The sequence below is a fragment of the Dermacentor variabilis genome, chromosome 5 (genome assembly GCF_050947875.1).
Source record: "Dermacentor variabilis isolate Ectoservices chromosome 5, ASM5094787v1, whole genome shotgun sequence".
In the NCBI taxonomy this organism is placed as follows: Eukaryota; Metazoa; Arthropoda; class Arachnida; order Ixodida; family Ixodidae; genus Dermacentor; species Dermacentor variabilis.
Window position 1 is genome coordinate 125,892,949 of NC_134572.1, and position 19,265 is coordinate 125,912,213.

A 19,265-nucleotide genomic window follows, 5' to 3' on the forward strand; every position below is an offset into this window, starting at 1 on the left:
GCCTTCTTATTGTTCCAGCCGCTCGCACTCCGTTTTTATTTATATATTCAACCTGCATGCGCGAACTAAGCCGGTTATCACATATTATGCGCAGGTATTTTACCGAGTCCCCCTGAGGTATATTCTGCAGGCGGTAGGTAAGGTTTATACAGGGTCTGTTCTGAAAGTAGTAGGACTGGTTTTCTTTCCTGGGCGAATGGGCGGACGAGAAGCGGTTTGCGCGCGCAGGATCGGTGAAGGGGGATATTGGGAACGCTGGGAAAATCGGCAGTTGGCTCTCGGCCGTTGAAGAGAGCAGGTCGCTTGCACTGTGAACGCCTGTCGAAATGCCTCGTCACGAAGAATCATGGAGCGCTTACTGGATCAGCGATACGCGTTCAAATTTTGTGTAAGGCTTGGTAAAATGGGCAAAGAGATTCCCGACATGATTAAGGAGGCCTACGGTGATGCTGCCATTGGCAGATCAGGTGTTTTTGAGTGGCACAAGCTGTTCGGAGAAGGTAGGGAAAGAGTGGAAGACGACGACTCCTCCGGACACCCTTCGAGCAGGAAGACCAACGAAAATGTGTCGCGAGTGAAAAATTTACTGAGCAGTGATCATAGGACGAGTATCATAATGATTGCTGATGACTTGAGCATTCTTCAAAGCCAAGTTCTTGAGAACGTGACAGAAAACGTAGCCATGAGCAGAGCGTGCGCGAAGTTCGTGGCACGAGTGGTTGCCAGAGGAGCAGAAGGTCAAACGGAAAGCGATCTGCCAGGATTTTCTTCTTCATGTGAACGAGGACTCCGACTTTTTGGACAATGTAGTGACCGGTGACGAGATGTGGGTGTTTGATTACGACAGATTACGACAAGCAGCAGAGCTCGGAATGGCCCACCTCTTCTTCCCCAAGCCAAGAAAGCACGAATGAGCAACTGCAAGCAAACGTCCATGCTCATTTGCTTTTTTGATCGACATGAAGTCATCCACAAAGATTTCGTACCACCCTGACAAACATTTATTGTAGCTTTTTACGCGGAAGTCCTCAAAAGACTGCGAAAACGCATTGTTCGTGTCCGCCCAGCCATTGCCAGAAATTGGCGGCTGCACCATGACAACGCACCGAGCCACACGGCTTTCCGCGTAGTGGAGTATCTTGCCCCGCACAAGGTGGCAGCGCTCCCTCAGCCCCCCTACAGCCCCGACTTGGCCCCATTAGACTATTTTCTATTCCCGGGAATAAAATCGACGTTCAAGGGGAAGCATCACGGATCGGTAGAGGCGGTTCAATAGGTGATCACGAGGGAGCTAAACAGCATTCTAGTCCAGGCGTTCCTGAAGACGTACGAAAACTGCAAAACTCTTTGGCAGCGGTGTGTAGATGCGGAAGGGTGCTACTTTCAAATTTTTAAATCGTTTGTACTATTATCATGATTGAAAACTTTTTTGAAAAGTTAGTCCTACTACTTTCAGAACAGACCCTATATGTATTGGATCCATTAAAGGAAGAACTATAACTAAGCCTTTTTTGACGTTAAGAGAAAGGCGAATATTCACTAACCAGGTTTCTATGGCGTGCAGGCTTGTTTGCAATCGACTGTATAAACTGAATTACCGCAGCAAGCTGGGCGAGCTGGTAACTGAACATGTTACTAGCGGCGGGCAGCGTAACCCAGGCGAAAGACACAATGATGTGGACGATAAGAACGCTGTCTATCAACTGATTTATTTTGTATATAAAGAGTGGATGTTATTGTTCGATGCAAAAAACACAGTGTCACCTGGACATACACATGTGTATATGTCATTGTGCCAAGCTGTACACTGCAGCTTATTTATATACTAAATAATAAATCTGACGTGAGAGCAGCTTGTGGAACCCCGCGCGACTGTCGACGTCGATTTGAAGAACATCCTTCAGAGAAAAAAATTCTGGGTTAGTTAAAAACTCATTAAACTATTTTGTTATATATTTTGGGAAATCAAAGTCTGTCAATCTATTCAATAAAATATCGTGTTCCACACTATCATAAACTTTAGACATATCTAAGGTTACTAGAGCTGCAATTTATCTCTCGTGTCGTGCTAATTTCATTTGGCTATCTAGGTCCACATGAGCGTGCCAAATGGAACAGCCAGATCTAAAGTCAATTTGGAAAGGGCTGGGTGCATTTTTGCCCTCTGCTAATTTCATAAGGTGAACATATATAATCCTTTCTATTAAGTTAATCAAATTAGAAGGCAGAGAAATCAGTCGATTATCGTCAAACGTGAATCCGTCATCATTATTTCTAAGAATCGGAATAATCCTACCGAGTTTCCAACTGGAAGGTATCCACGAAAATTGAGTAGAAATGTTTACTACGTGTAAAATGACATCTGGGGACTCCTTGAATAAAATTTTTAGCATTTTTATGGTTACTCCGTCAGCACCTTGGGCGGAATGAGGCATGCTGTCCACTGCCGCAGCCAGTTCCATCATAGTGATCTTAGTAAAATTATCTCACTGAATTCGTAGATTGGGACTTGGAGATAAGAGGAAAGCGAATCAATTTTCTAAACGTTTTGCTATTTCTTATAACATCTGCGTCATTTCTTCTCTAGAAAATCATCAAGTCCATGTTTTTCGGACGCGGAAGTATCTTTCTTTTACGAAGAAAATTGAAAAGTACACGCTTGTTTTTAGATTTTGATAGATAATTGAAATGTTTGCAATCGTAGGCGTCTTTTGCTTTAGAAATTGTATGCTTTACGGTAGTTTGGTAGAACTTGTAATCACAGCAGTTTCTCGGACAATGGTTATATAGCAACTTTTTCCAGGCTGCTTTCCTTATTTTATAATCGCGTGAACAGTCGGCATTCCACCAAGGGCTGTAAGAGTAACAGTTATTAGATCGAACAGCGAATTGCGTCTGCTTGTTAGACTATTCGAGGGCCGAACAAATAATCTTCGTTTTCTGTTCATTGGAAGCATCAGAAAGGGTTCTTATCACAGATCGCAAGCACTTCTTAAAGGCACTGTAGTTTACAAAAATTCGAATCGTCTTTATCCGCGGTTGTAATAGAGCAGGCTATTTCAAAGAATAACGGAAGGTGATCGCTATTAGGAGGCACAATCAATAGTCGACCATGAAGACACAGAGAGACTACGGCTAGAGAATGGGAGATCGATTACAGACTGATTTTGGCCACGAACAAGTGTAGTTCATCCCGAATTTACAGAATAAAGATTATTATCTAATCAACTATTTCACAAGCACTCACCGCATGGATCTGTCTTTAAATGCCATGAAAAATGATGCCAACTGAAATCCTCAGTAAGTAAAACATTCCGCCCACAGCTAGCTAGAACACTGTCAAGAGAGCGAGTGTCCTGCACATCGGAAGGTAAATAAGTATTTATGATATAAAGTGGGAAACATCCAGGAAGTTTCAGTTCTATAGACAGAATTTCGCATGCAGGATCCAACTGAAATAAGCTTTTACGTTTATGACATATTTTAGCAGAAATAAATATAATTAGTCCACCCGCTTTTGTAGGGCAGTCTAGTCGAAAAGATCTGTAGAATTTTAAGTGAAAATTCTTCTCCGTGGTCAACAAAGTTTCCTGTAATGTTATTATATTTGGATTAAGTTGGTTAGTGAGAGAAAATAAATCTACAGAAGCTAATGATAGAGAGCAACAGTTCCACTGAAGCAACTTAACGATGCTATGATGAAGGTACTGGAGACGAAAGGGACTTCTTTGATACACTAACCTCCAAGCTTAACTTCGACTGGTATTTCTTAGACTTCGAATGGGGAAGTGAGGAAGAATCCTGACTGACAGTCAACATAGCTCTTTTTTGAGCCCGAGCGCCTGTTTTCTGCGTCTTTCATTTCACAATCTTGTATAATCTGGTTGTGACAAGCAGACTGAGAGGGAGGGGAACTATCATATACTCTGCCATTTCCCGGCATAGTTGTTCCCCTGTTTCTATCGACAGACTGTTGGCCTGAACCTGTGAGCTGATTTGTTACAGAGGATAGACCAGTAGCTTGCATTAGCGTATTCATTTGCGAAGAAATAGCCTGTGCGATGCTTTTACCAAGCTTCAACAACAACTGACACATTGCCTTAGCCACGACGTTTTGAACAGCATTTTGTAAGGTTGTAGTGATAAGTCAGGTAATGAACTCTGCTTAGCTGCCACTCCAGCATCGCCAAGTGTTCTTTTTTTTACAACATTTGTAGCTTCTCTTCTGGAGTGACGTCTATTATCCAGAACTTCCAGTATCTGTACTTCTTGGGCCCGCAAATAACAGTTGGAGTAGTCGGCCGAATGGTTTCCATCACAAAGGCAGCATCGTTCGTTTTCGAAAGGACAATAACTTGAAGCGTGACTTTCCCCCCATGTGCAGCACCGTTAGCTTGATTTACATCCACCGATACTATGGCCAAATCGCCAGCAGTTGCGACATTGAAGCGGACGGGGCGGAAACGGCTCTACTCCGAATACAAGGGGCCATACCTTGACCTCTGATGGGCAGGAATCAAGTGCTATCAAAAGTGCTCATCACTGATTCTGTTGGTACTCTGTTATTTTCCACGGCTCGATTACAGCGATATACGGCAATCACTCCAGCCGCACCTAAGTTTTTCAGTGTTTCTGTCGGAGTTAGACCTGAGTCGACACCTCATCCACACCCTTGGTGCACGCGAGGTGAGTAAGGATAAATGCACTCACCGGAGTGGCTGAAAAAGTAGTGCACTCGAGTAAATCCGCAACACATGTCTGGCCTGGCGACCTACAAACAATGCCTCCATGACCAAACTACCTTATGTTCGAGATGGTCTGGTACAATGGTGCAGCAGCATGAAGAGCCTCCTGCATATGAGGGTTATTTAATCTGATGAAGCCTCCACTCGAAGTCACAATTATCACGGGGATGATGGTCACACCACTGCACCGGAAGAAATACGAAGGTATCTCATGAGTGGAAAGAGAAGCCGTCCAAGGGGAAAAACACCTCCCCGGGGAGTTCCTAAGCTGAAATGGTTAATACTGAGGAGAGAACACTCTAATAGAGAATAAAAATGGATAAGATCACCCGATACTCAGTCAAACCACCAGAGCTGGCATGCTCTCTATCGAAGGCGTTCGAACACCACGTTCGCTCAGGTCAGGGCTAGAATCAGCAGCCCTGGGCACATCTTTCTCTTCCTCTTCATACGTAGAACAGGTAACCGGCAGCGTATATTAGAAGGGAAATACAGCCGAGGACGGCTTAGGTGGTGTGAATGATATTCACAAATTTGTTGGCATAAGATGGAGTCGCCTGACTCAGCACAGGGGTATTCGGACATATGTCGAATAATGCGCTGTATATTCACGTTTATTTTCAAGAATTTCGGTGAGGTGAATATGAAATGTGTTACTGCCGAAAAGTATTGGCCTAAATGGACAGTTTGTTGTACTGGTTCCTTTGCTTGTGTGCTACCTTTGTATATACTATATGAACTGCGTATTTCTCTGGAACAAGCGGGGACGGTGCAAAATATTTAATATAGAGGGAATTTGATATTACTGAAATCAATTCCAAATGTTTGGTACAACCAACAAAACTATTTAGTAATTCTTCGACGGACGCTAGTCAGTCTGGAACGTGAAGAAGACTAAAGGGTTCAACTTTCTGTACTTGAGTTTTATTTATTTTGTGTAAAATCTGTACAGAGGATTGTGTCTGGTTTTTCTGTGTCCTTATCTTTGTATCACTCTTGACGTATTGTAATAACAGTAAAAAACGTAGACCGCCTGAAGTTTCTTGGTGCCTATTGTGGTACTATATATACTTAGAGGCAGCTCTACTGAGCACTTTTACCCCGCTTGTCCGTGAGCTAAGGTGTTTATTCAAAGATGGTGCTTGTGAAAAAAAAAGCATTGTTTACTTCCGTAAGTAAATTCTCGCCCCCATATATCGTTTCGCTGCTGCAACTATACAAATCAAATGAATAGTCGCTACCGCTGATTTCTCGTAGTTAAGTCAGGTTTTGTTTTACAAAGCCGAAAAACACGACCGAAGACAGACAAAATAAAGGAAAGCAGGGGTAAATATACAAAAAATTAAGTTGACCGTGTGTATTGCACGTTCAATTTAAGCAGCTTGCTTCGCTGTCGTGATAAATTCCGATTAAGGCAACCACACGGACACACACAGGCTAATAGTGCAGCTCATGTATCCCTAGGAGATGGAACGTCCTCAATCTTCGGAGCAACCTCTAGCAGAGTAGACGCTCCCGTCGCAAATCACCGGTTCTGGCAGATCTGTGTTTCTTCTCATGATGTATATTTGAAACAAGCGCTTTTGCTTCGTCTGTTTCGTTTTATTTGTGCTGGCAATTAATCATAACCTCTCCCTGAAATTGATTTGAACTGCGCTTGCCACTTTCAAGGAGAAAAACACGGGGAATACAAGGATCGCATAATGGAACCAGAGCGCCTCCTAGCGCGCCTGCCACTGAACCGCGCCAAAAATAGATGTGTCACTTTAATGATCATGCGCATTTGCAGCCCTGGAGCATAGTGGAACGTATGTAAAAAACATTTCGCGTCAGCTACTTGCGTTGCGCATTATTTGCATTTGCTGTGACTAATGAGACAGGTGGGACGATTGGCGTAGTGGCTGCCCTGCTCCAATACGGTTTCCGTGCACAAATCGCCGTGGCAGACGCATCACCATGTGCGTATGGATCGTCGCAAGGAGATTGATTAAAGCAAGCGGCAGCTGGAAGGACGCGGAGACCACGCTGTTTTCGCTTAACGACCTCGGCCATTCTGTATTTGCGCAGGGCGTCCCCGTGGCACTGCTTCCCTTACCACTGTTAACCAAGCTTATTCACAGTGCTACGGGCCTCCTGTGTGCAAAGCTTACGTGAAAATGTACAGTGCTCTGCACTCCTGTCCGTTTCGGCAGTTTTGTCGAAGTGCGTGATCGACGAGCATGCCTATCGCTGGCGCTGCCTAATTCTGTACTCTCAGCTGCAGGCGTAACGTAGATGATGCATAGCTCACAAACATTGCGGTGTAAGCTAACGTACTGAATGGGGCAGAATAAGCTGGCGCATGATACACGTGCCTGGCAGCTCAACGAGCGTCTTTTGCATGAGAGAAGCATGCGTGCAATTGTGGCTTAATGGTTGGGCTGGAAGAAGGAGGTTTGATGCTACCATCGGTGAAGCATTTCTTCATAGCGGTATAGGCGAACTGCATCCATTTTGAAGGTATCTAACTGTGGCTATGGTGTTATGCTGATAAGCACGAAGTCGCGGGATCGAATCCCGGCGACGGCGACCGCATTTCGATGGGGGCGAAATGCGAAAACACTCGTGTATTTAAATTTAGGTGCATGTTAAAGAACCCCAGGTGGTTCAATTTTCCGGAGTCCGCCACTACGGCGTGCCTCATAATCAGGAAGCGGTTCTGACTCGTAAAACCCCATGACTTCATTTTTTAATGTATCTAACAACAGAAAACGCATGGTGGGTTTAGCGAGTGCGTCCCAATGCGCACGACATCACAAGTTTTACAAAACAATTCCAGGTAAAGAAACGCGAGTTTGATAAAAGACAGTGTTCAAGGTCGCCCGTGACGCATGCGCGCATCTGTCGAGACGTCATAATCTGAGTACGCTATCACACACTTAGATAATTCGCGTTGCAGTTTCTTTTATGCCTTAGTACCTCTTCTCTTTCAATGTTAAAGTGGAGCTGTCTTTACGGAAGTTCGAAGGCAAAGTTTAGACCTTTTAATATTATGAACTGAACGTCGGCTACAGCTTTATGAGAAAGCAAATTTATGAAACGTATATGAACAATGCATTGAACAACCACTGCTGTTCTAAAGGGAAGGTGTACGGCGTAAGATGGCACATGACTTCAATAGAGCGTGTCTTTCTTCCTCTATCTTAATCTAATCCAGTTTCGTCTCCCTATGCAGAGTAGCATGTCAGTGGTCCCATGCACCCCTACAACAACATTATCCTTTTCAAGAAATGGCTTCCATATATCTCTCTAACTTCCTTTTAGAAGACACTTCCTAGCCCGCTTCTTTTCTTGTGCGGTGTTTGTATGTGTTTAAATATAATAATATACATACAAATTGCGCATAGTTCAGTCACGTAATGTCATCCTCCGTGTACCGCGAATGATGTGGCGCACCTCTGTCACCCTGCCGAAATTTCCAGCAGAGGTCGAGCACGAAGCCCCAGAAATGTTTTGTGTAATTCTATCGCATTAAAATATAACGCTGAACAAGGAAGCCAAATAGTGTGAAAGTGCACCATATCAGAAGTGCTCCTCTAGGGACTAAGCTAAGCCAATGTAAATAAAGAGGAAGACTCACTTCATAAGGTTTTCGAAAGTTTCCTGTTTTCCAAAGATTCCTGTCCCCTACTACAATTTCAATTGGCTCGCGGTTCTTTTGTTTCGTTGAAGACTCGTACTCCGGAACTTCCGGCAAAGTCAACAGATCGATACTTGTAACTTGCGTCTCGCCACGATAGGAAGAAGGACGCGAGCAACCACATCTTCCGCAAAACAATTGCTGCTCGAGGTTCGCAAGGTGGAGCCGCCGCAATGACCGCAGCCGTTCCAGCAAGGCTTCTTAATGATTCGCGTACCTTGTGCTCTAAGAAGACAAGGCGGGAGGGAAAAGTTCGGACCCACGAAAACACGCGTATAGAGGCCTCGATGCAAACTGACTCGTGCATTTTGAGCAAGGGAGAATTGACTTTTTCGGTACTGTCGAACGTACCACTGTCGTTCTTAGTACAGGCTGCTGAACTCATTGATCGAGCTTCGGAAACATACGCCCTTTTAGCTTATTCAATGAAAGGTCAAGAACCTTCCTGTTGTCGTTCGATTTGCATTAAGAATTGGTGACTTTTTCTTTTCACTTTAGATGGCCATTAATGCATGGGAAAAAGCATATTTTACAGTATTCAGTGCTGGCTCCGCATTCGCGAGCGGAAGCATCCAATAGAGAGCATGCTGGACCCACACAAAATTACGTTTTGTCGGATCGAGCAAGAGCTGTACGCTTTTTTTTTAAGTCTCATGACAACGTTGCGGAGAGAGGTAATCAACAACTTTATTTCAATGTGAGTGGAATGCTGTGCCCGTGAAGACACCGAAAAATATTCGATTCGTATTGTAGATCGCGAATGTTTACCATTGGGCTAGCTGGGACTAGGGGCGGTTTGCTGTGCGAAGTCCCGCGTTCTTTCTTTTTTCTAAATACATGCTCTTTAAGAGTTGTCGGCGCAGTAAAATGGCGCCTTGAATGTTTTGGTGAAGTAAAGACTGCAGATCACATTTCATACGGTTGTCTCTATATCCTATATTTATGTATTTTCCAAACGCGATGTGTAGTTACGCCTGCTCTCGAAAAAAAGAGAACAGAAAAAAGGCGCCAGTTGTTAGTTCGGCGCTCTAAGGGTCCATTTATTGTTTTCTCTGTCTGGGACAAGGTTAGGATAAAACAAAAAGGGGAAAGATATGGGAGTGCAAACAAAGCAAACAACGTGCACAATCCTGCGGTGGCAACGGTAGCTGGCAACGCTCTCAAAGTCTAGTAGGCACTTGGGCGCCAGGAACTGCGCCAATGTAGATACAGCTTCTGCGCGTATTTACTTAGGGAGTAGGCCACTGGCATTGACCTGATATTTCTTGTTCTCATAGTGGTGTTTTTTTACAGTGTCAATGACTGGTTCTTAGGTTACCAAAGCATTTCAACTGCGTCATGGATCGCTTGTTTACGGCATCAGTCACCGTTCTACGAGTTCCAGAAATGGGCGGAATGGAGCACGCTGGAGTCAGCAGACAAATGAGTGCTTGTGGAGCTGGGTGTGTCGCTGGCTTCGAAAACTACGTATTGCGTGCTTGAATGTCACTTAGGCGAATGGGATTCTCGTGTCTTTCTGCGAAAAATTTGTCTGCTTGACGGGATTTGATTGGTAACTTTGCTCAGCCATAGATGACTTTTTTTTCCAAACGAGGACTAGACTAATTGGAAATCAGCTTAGACACTGACGAGATTCGTTTCGTAAGCTCTGCAGGGAACTTGTGGTGGGAAGGGAACTTCGTAGACAGCCATCGCCGCTTGGCTGTGAGCGAGTCACATACAGTAAGTGCGGTTCATGTTTGTATGGCTGACTGTGGCGGGCGCTGGTGTTAGTCAAAACGGAAAAAAATGTCACCCCGAGCTTGACTCTACTAGTAGCAGCCGGAGATTTTGTGTAATACAGACAGTCATGGTCCACGCCTGTGATTTCTGAGGTCAGGTGTTGGTGTAGAAGGGGAATAAACTGGTGTTTGCTAAAGGCAGTGGGGGTCGATGGGAGCGGGATCAAATCCTGCTGTGGAAAGCTTAAATATCTGGCTGAAGGCACTTAAGGGAGTTCGGTATAAGGAGATGGATTTTACATGGCTAAACGATTGATAAATATTTTTCTAGTGACTACTATTTTCTACATAGACCAATTTGCGTTGACGAAATTTATTGCGAGAGAACTTAGGGGTCATTATGCTACAGGATATGGAAATTTTCTAGAGGTGGTGTTTGGTAATCAAAGATAACAGATGTAGAAAAACTGAGACAAAAATAAAAAAAAGGAAAAGAAGAAACGATATGAAAGACTGAACAAGGAGTAGCATACGCCGTGAAGCTCCGAACGGCGACCCTAGCATGTCTCACTAAAATCTGAGAGTATGGTTGTCCAGCTTGCCCTGGCATTCCGGGTAGTAGGCGATTGCGATGCAAAATGAATACGCTTATGTAAATGTCCCTCTAAGCTACGAACCTTCACATGGCACTTTTCGATATACCGGGAATAACACTGTTGGGCGGAATGCAGTGTACTACCGCACTCTTGTCAATAGTCGCACTGCCAACTTCCACCCGCATAGCTTCTTGATCTGATGCACGGTCGAGCTTATGTAGTCGCGAGGCTTACATACACAATATGTGTCTGTAAAGATAAACTGTGTACAAGTTACTCCGATGTATTAGCTTTAGTACGATTGCACTAAATGATTATTTGAAATAGGTAGGAAATAAATATTATATCTGGGTGAACGAGGAGGCATACTTACTTAGGCAGCATTATTTAAGCTACGTCCAGCGTCAAAATATTTGCCCTTTTGTTTTGCACGCCGAAATGCACCTTTCGGAGACGCGCTCCTGGATAAGTCTTTATGTCCCCGATAAAATACAAATGCACATCGCAGTACTACGAGAGCGATATTTGCAATGGCATGCGCGGGGCAATTATTGTCGACTGGGTGTTCGATTAGCTATCCAATCCCCAATTCCGCGTCTCCCCGCATTTTGTGCTGGAGGAACACAAGCAACGCAAAGTATAATCGAAGGCTCGATATTTCCTTGTCAGTTGCCTTGTCTCTAGAACGCTTCGATTAGCGGTTCGATAACTGCGTCCCCTGGCTTCAGCCAAATGGCTGCATACATGCCAGGCTGCTTGTTCGGGGGACTATGATATTGATCTCCGATGTCATCGACTGGAAGCATCAGAGAACGAGAGTGCACATGAGGACATCTGTGGATACCGTGTTGCCTAGACACAATACCTAGGAAGGGGAGGTCATAACGGAGGTAAATATAATAACGAACGAAGGCAAAAACAAAGCACACAGATATATAGAGAGAGCTTGACTGCTGCCATGCGGATAATTGGAAATGGTGGTGAACCCTAACTCTCTCATGCGTTCTAACAAACATGCTGCGTGCACTTTCGGTAAAAAGTTAGCCCCGGTGCAGAGCCTAGCCGCTGCTTACTTTACCTTCGTTTTTGATCTATCTTCATGCGATTATCTTCTATGTAGTTCTTGACCGCCCTATTTATGCATCGCCAGCCAAACGAACGGCCAGTTCGGCTTCCATCGTTGCCCCCGCACCATTTTATTTTGAGGTCGAGGAGCGCTTCAGGGCAAACGAGCAGCGCAACGAACCAGTGATGGTGGCGGCAAATCGATCATACGCTCTCTCTCTCTTTTCTAAATCACTTAAGAAATTTTCGTTGACGTTGTTTTTGGTCGACCTGCTGCACGCGCCGCCTCATCGTCGAGCGGACAGGCGTCGCCAACTTCCACTCGGCGCGCTGTTCTCCCTGCAGCATGTAGTCGTCATCACCGACAAAGTTGTATTTGACGTTGCACTCCCACGAGGGATCGGAGAGCAAATCGCTTTTGCGAGAGCGGCGACAGAAGGCTGACTGTCCCCCCCGCAATGTCATATCGACCGTAGTTCAGCAACTGCCAAGCAGGAGGGAAAATGATCTGGAGCGCATGAACGGAAACACAGCAGATGGTCAGACGACGATTCCGAACGTCTGATGACGGGCGAATGTGCCTTGGCTTTTCTCGAGAAAGAGCGGGTAGAAAAATTTTCGAAGCATAAAAACAGTCCCGAGATTCAGGGAATGAATGTAGGATGGGGGGAACAAAAATAGTGGCTGTTTTATTTATGGCATTTCTTTATTTTTCTGGTAGACATTTTTCTGCATTTCACCTCCTTTCTTATACGTATACCTAGTTCACCAATTTCGTTCTAGCGCGGGCCCGTGTTCTGTGATAGCATGGCGCCCGCGGTTGCTCTTGTTCCAACGATATGTACCGGGCAGCAGAACGGAAACAAGGTGAAAGCAGGAGCCAACGTTTCGACAAGTAGACTTGTCTTCTTCAAGGCAATCGTTGTTTTGGTTCATGCGCCACATATTCTTAGGCACTTCAGAAACTAATTGGATGCTCGGAACACTCATTTGTTGCATTTACCATTTATTTTTGGTGCATGTCGGGCGTTATTCGTGCATGATGCTCAGCATATGGCTTTTAAAATTGTTTGTCGAAAGAGATCTCATTGCTAGAAGAAATATGCAGGTTGCACAATTTCTGCAGGAATACAAGACCAACTGGAGCGAAGTGATGCTGGGCTGTCGTAATTAGGACAAGGGCATTCTCGTAACCACAGAACACGTTTACCAAACAGTCAGAATGACATGTGACATTGGAACACGTGGTATTCATCGGGCATCGGCATATATTATAATAAATTGTGAGGTCTAACATCCGAAAGCTGTATAGTTAGCTATGAGGGACGTCGTACAGATCAAGCCACTTGGGGTTCCTTAACGTGCACCAAATTGGAGAAGACGGGCTTTTTTTTGTATTTTGCTGCCATAGGAATGGCGGCCACTGCGGCCGAGAAAAGAACCTCGTGAAAGTGCAGCACAAAACGACCACAACAAAATGCAGGAAAAGCACAGGTCAGCGAGGACACAGGCCAGTACCAACACGCCCAAATGTCAATTCTTCTACGAAAATGAACCCGCTCTGCAGAGCGGCGCCATAGCCAAGGAGACACCACGGCAGACACACATATTATATGGTATATTTTTTTAAAAATTCATATATAGAGAAAGAGAGATAAAGGGATGGGAAAGGCAGGGAGGTTAACCCGACGAGATCTTGGCTTTGTACCCTGCGTTGGGGGATGGGTAAGAGGAAGTGAAAGACGAAAAATAGATAGCCATGCGACCTACGAGGTTACCTAAACGAAAGAAAGAACGCGTAGGCCTTCCTCGTGCTATCTTGGATAGGTGACCGCATACACAAGGTGATCATTTAAAATTTTTACAGAATATTTAACACTCCCCTGTTGCAGATATCACACTTCTAGTCCTTGATCTAAGTTATTCAGAGAGGCGGACATGACTTTTACGAGAAATCAACACACATAATTAACCTATTAACAAAGATTAGCTGATGAACTTCTTGATTACGGCACATATTAGAATTTACGAATTGTAGCCAGTGATTTACGAAATGAATTTCCAGAAGGACATCAGTTTTGAGATATGCGCCATCAACGCAAAAATGAACTGTTTTTACACTTACTTTTTCAAGCAAAACGCTTCTTTTATGCATTGAACCACAAAAGCAATTGGAACGCTCATGTATTTCGCCTCACACTTTGGGTAATAACATCTCGAAAGTGGCCTAGAAATAAATTTCAAGAGCTGTGGAAGCATGAGCTGTTGGACTGGCTGGTCTGACATTTGAAGCTAGAACAGCACTGACTTGCCTATGAAAAGAACACAGGCGGAAGGAATAAAGATTGCGTTCTGTATCTGTGTTCCTTCCGTCTTTGTTCGCAATTCAGCGCTCTTCTGCGTTCACTTCAAGTGGATACGCCTTGCAAACTCGCTGTCTACAATTTGTAAATTGCAATACCTGCCGTAAAGTTATTAATTGAATATGTGTTTCAATTTCACGTACTAGTAATGTCCGCTTCTTCTAATAATACAGCTAAAAGACAAGAATTGTGACATTGGCCACAGGTGATTTTTAGAAATTCCGTATAACTAAAATATGACCACCCCGAATTTAACTTTGTTTTCCCAGTCCATGCGTTCGCTGCCCTCAGAGTTCTTGTTTCGCGGTGTCCTTGCTCCAGGGCAAAACCACAGCAAGTTGTAGACGTGGTGGTCATTGGTCGATATGGCGGGATCCTTATAGAGTGCCGATCTGTGCATGTCCTTGCGTGTTCTTGGATTTTGTTCAGCACATCCACTAAGTTAATTTGCGTAATAACGCTCATATGAGCGTCGTCGTGTTTGTCCTGCTGTGCCTCCTTTTCATTGTGTCTGGAATGTTGCATTTGTGTTTGTGATCTTTCACTTTATTCACTGATTTTCAATGCTGGCTGACGAGTGCTATCCGCCGACCTCCTGTTCTTTAATGTCATTTTGTTAAAGGCACTCCACTCGTGCGGTAACAGCCACACGTTATGAGGTTTCACTATTGACTTCCAGCTTTTAATTTTGCGTGTGTTAAACAAACATATTAGATACATGATTTGTCGAATGCTGTATGCAACAAAGCAGTTCTGAAAGATAGCTTTAACCAATGACATTGCTTTCTATGTTTTTTATGTCTAACATTTTGCTATGTCGTCATAAGCGCCAGAACACGAATCAAGTAATCAACGCACGTTTTTTAATGTAATGTATTATTGTTCCGTAATAAGGAAGTTTGGACCCGATGCATTGGAACAAGTTTCGTCGTCCAAAGGCGTTTTACGCATACATAGCGGAAGAGCGATGCTTCTCGCGAATTTCATTGAGAGCTGTTCGCGTGCATGCAAAAACGCGCAGCGGTTTGCTACAACATTTATTTTAACAGCAAGAAAAAATAATAATGTTAGTAACAATTATGAAAGCAAGTAACACTAAAAGTCAAGTCCCTGGATCTGCATGTTGAAAACTAATCGAGATATTTCCCGTATATCCTGCGGCTATTACTGAAGACAAAAGTTTAGCTCGGGAGCTCCTATCTTTACACGAGAACGCAATCGTTTTGTTCATCAACCACTTCCCCAAATTAGGTGAAGTATCTAATTAAAGAAAAAGGTAATACTTGCGACTGGAAGTTCAGCGAGATCTTTTTAGATCCTTATTATATTGAATAAAAGGTTTTAAAAAATTGCAAAATACATAAGAACTTTTGAAAGTTGTACCAAGTTTTCAACTCTGCAGCTCAGTAATAAATATTGATATCACAATTTTGTAAACTGCACTTCTTAAGACATCTAAAGCGTACGAACTTGATGTATTAGAAACCATTATAAAAGATATCGCTAATTCTTGAGTATTACTTTTGCAAGGCGTTCGTAAGCATTGTAAAAATTTTATGTAAATTGCGAACTCATAAAATTCGCCCGCTTTATACTCTCGAACAGATGCAGTTTACAGAACTGCGATATTTGCTTTTGGTGCAGAATAACTGATTTGTAAACTCGATGCTTTATATTTTGTAACTTACCTATTTTCGGCAATCTCTCTTGTTACGTAAGGGGCTCTAAATGAAAGTTCTACTTCCTAAAAATGCGCTAGAATCTTCTCTGCAATGCAAAAAAAATTGTATTCAAATTAAAAGCAAAGTGCTCGTGAGAGCACTTTTGCGCTCTACATGTGTTTGGATAATCGCAGTTGGCCCCGAGCTAAGGCTTCTTTTATTCCGGAGATCAGTGGCTATGGTGTTGGGCTGCTGAGCACGAGGCCGCGGGATCAAATCCCGGCCACGGCGGCCGCATTTCGATGGGGGCGAAATGCGAAAACACCCGTGTGCTTAGATTTAGGTGCAGGTTAAAGAACCCCAGGTGGTCAAAATTTCCGGAGTCCTCCACTACGGCGTGCCTCATAATCAGAAAGTGGTTTTGGCACGTAAAACCCCAAATATTATTATTATTCTTTTATTCCGTACGACATCGAGTAACCATCGCTGCGCAGATGCACACGAGGCTGCTTCAGAGCGATGGCGTCGCATCAGGTAACTCACGCTACCAGCAGGATAATAAGAGGCGGAATATAGTCTGTGCAGAAGTGATTGCCCCTCGTCGATCACGTGTGCTGTGCCGCCGCTGCCACTGTGGTTTGAAAAGAACTTCCTTGCGCATTAGGGCGAGACGAAAAGGAACGAGCACTGATGTGAGCCCAGCGCGCGCACGCGAGCTACGACACGCGATGATGACAACGCTTGAGGGAGAAAAAAAACGACAGACAGCGGGAATGTTTGAGAAGCACCAGGGGCACTGAAGAGAGGGGCGGATGCTCATCAATGACTAGATACGCGTGCCTGCTGCGCTGTCTCTTGTCGATCGATTGCGTGAAAGAAAGACAACTCAACACGAGTACGGTGGGCTCTAATGATGAGAGCAGCAGCGACGGTTACATGTAATAAATGCGCACGCGATGGAGCTTCGCCCTCTGCGCGCGATCGGTGCAGCGAAGCTGTTCGCTTTCTTTCGCTTTTCTAGCTTGGCGCCTCCTCCGTCTACCGCTGCTAGTCTTTGATGATTTAAGCGCACGATTATCCTGACATGTTAATTAGGTGGTTGGAAATGGAGGCCCTCTTCAACGCCGTCTCGCACGATCGATTGGGCTTTTCTCTGCGTCGGCAGATACGCCGTCTTTTCTTCGCCGTGATTAGCATATCTCCAGCGCCAATTGCTCCATGCTCCAATGCATTTGTCGTGCCCACACGTGAGGGTCACATACCCGAACATTGTTTGATGATAAAAAAAGAAAAAAAGCTTTCTGTCTGGTCGGCAAGACAGCGAACATTTACTGGAAGTTCGCTTAGGTTGATGATGGGGTGTTTAAAGCTGTGAGTATCAGATGTAACCAAAGAACCCAATAACGTGGTTACGAGTCGTCAATGAAGCTGCTAGTTAGCAAAGCACACTTGTATGTAACATGACTTCGAAAAGTTCGAAATTAATAATTTATTGAAAACTGGCCATAAATATTCTGAAGTGTGTTGTAAAAGTGAAACATACGTTGTAAATGAATGAAGCTTACTGCGTGGCTATTCAATTTTGAATAGCTCTAATGCTTTACTCTTGAAACAGTTGCATCCTTTAGGGTGTATGCAAACGCCGTTCGCAATGCAAACGATAATGCAAACGCCCTTTGTGATTTGCAAGTACCTGGCTCGCAGCGTTAAAGAAAGAAAACGCGGACAAGACAGATGGCGATTATCGTTGTGTGGCATATATACACTCCAAAGGGAGCAACTGTTTTGAGAGTGTTCACCAAATTCACTCAAGGCAAACTGCAAACAAATGCTACGCTTGCGTTATACTGCAGCAGCAACAGCCTGTGAGATGGATTGCCTGCGCGTACAGCGTACAGTGTACCAAGTTCTCCGAAAAGAATTATGGACATCCTACGCAGATGTTGCAATCTATGGGAATCGGTTAATTAAAATGTTCATCTAAACATCAATTTACTTCTACTGACAAGAGTCAAAATACATTGTCACTGTAATGTGCAGGAGGAAACTGGTGTAATAAATGATGGAAAAGTGTTGAAGTTTTGCGCCGGGTTTCAAGCATAACGATTACCTGCATGCGCGGCAGGTGCGGAGACCGCCCAGCACGTGACCCACGTGACCACGGATTGCAGTGGCTCCGGGATCAGTCCCATTTACTTGGCGAGAAATCTACAGAGCAGATGCGTCAACACCCGGTGAAGAAGGCATAGAAAGTCCCGCGGTAATAAAGGAACTGTGCGCTCGAACGTCATATGTTTATTGCAGTGAAACTATTTGCGTAGCATTTGTTGTTTTGTTGCGTAGTTGCCTAAAGAACAGAAGTGGCCACCCACAATTCGTTGCACAGATGGTTCTAGCTGAGCCGAATAAGTGTGCTCTGCCGTGTGCGAGCTATTTAGTAAGAGAGCAGCAAACACAGCCAGCAAAGACGGGAAGTTTTCGCTAGCTTCGCTATAATATAACAATGATCTCGGTGAAAAATCTCGACTGTGTTATTGCCGGGTTATGTTCCGTAGGTTGTCGGTATGATAATGAGGAGGCGGTAACTTTCTTACAGTGTCTGCTCTGCTGCCGAAGTTAGAGCAAAAATGTGGAAGACTACCGTTTCCTCGTCGTATCTACCTTCGCCTCTTCTACCGCCACCAGGTTTACCGTCAGCGAACAGGTAAGAGTGGGTTCTGTTCGTGTTTCGTAGTCTGAGTCGACGGAAGAAGGCGTCAGTTCGTGTCGATGCTTTAATTATGGCTATGCCACTTCAGAACTGTGTCTTAATTACATGATCAAGGGGAATACGGTAGCGCGATCAAAAGACGGGACAAAAGAAGACACATAGGGACACACAGCGCGGGACAAAAGAAAACACATAGGGACACACAGCGCTGTGTGTGTCCCTATGTGTTTTCTTTTGTCCCGTCTTTCAATCTCGCTACCGTACTCCCCTTGAAGATGCATTACCAACAAGCCCACATTGCAACACTCGTTAACAACGTGAAACTCGTTAGAGATTTTAATGTTGCACGTAGCTGAGCACGAGGTCGCGGGATCGAATCCCGGCCACGGCGGCCGCATTTCGATGGGGGCGAAATGCGAAAACACCCGTGTGCTTATATTTAGGTGCACGTTAAAGAACCCCAGGTGGTCAAAATTTCCGGAGTCCTCCACTACGGCGTGCCTCATAATCAGAAAGTGGTTTTGGCACGTAAAACCCCAAATATTATTATTATTAATGTCGCACGTACGTTTACAATAGCCTATACAGCCCCCCCTCCCCGCCCCACCTCTCCTTCTCGCATGCATGTCTATGGCAGTCATATTCAATCTGAAATCACATCGTCTTTGATATTTATGTTGCCTAATATGCCATGCTGGTTACGTGCGCAAGTAGTGCACAGTGAT

At 44.4% G+C, this 19,265-nt stretch overlaps 1 long non-coding RNA gene across 1 annotated transcript in view; it reads left to right on the forward strand.

Moving 5' to 3' along the window:
- Positions 1–19,265, forward strand: part of LOC142583148 (uncharacterized) — a 298,712-nt gene that overhangs the window by 161,406 nt on the left and 118,041 nt on the right. Inside the window, exon 3 of the long non-coding RNA XR_012828556.1 lies at positions 18,427–18,534. This is a non-coding gene — a long non-coding RNA (uncharacterized LOC142583148). The remainder of the gene's footprint in view (positions 1–18,426; positions 18,535–19,265) is intronic.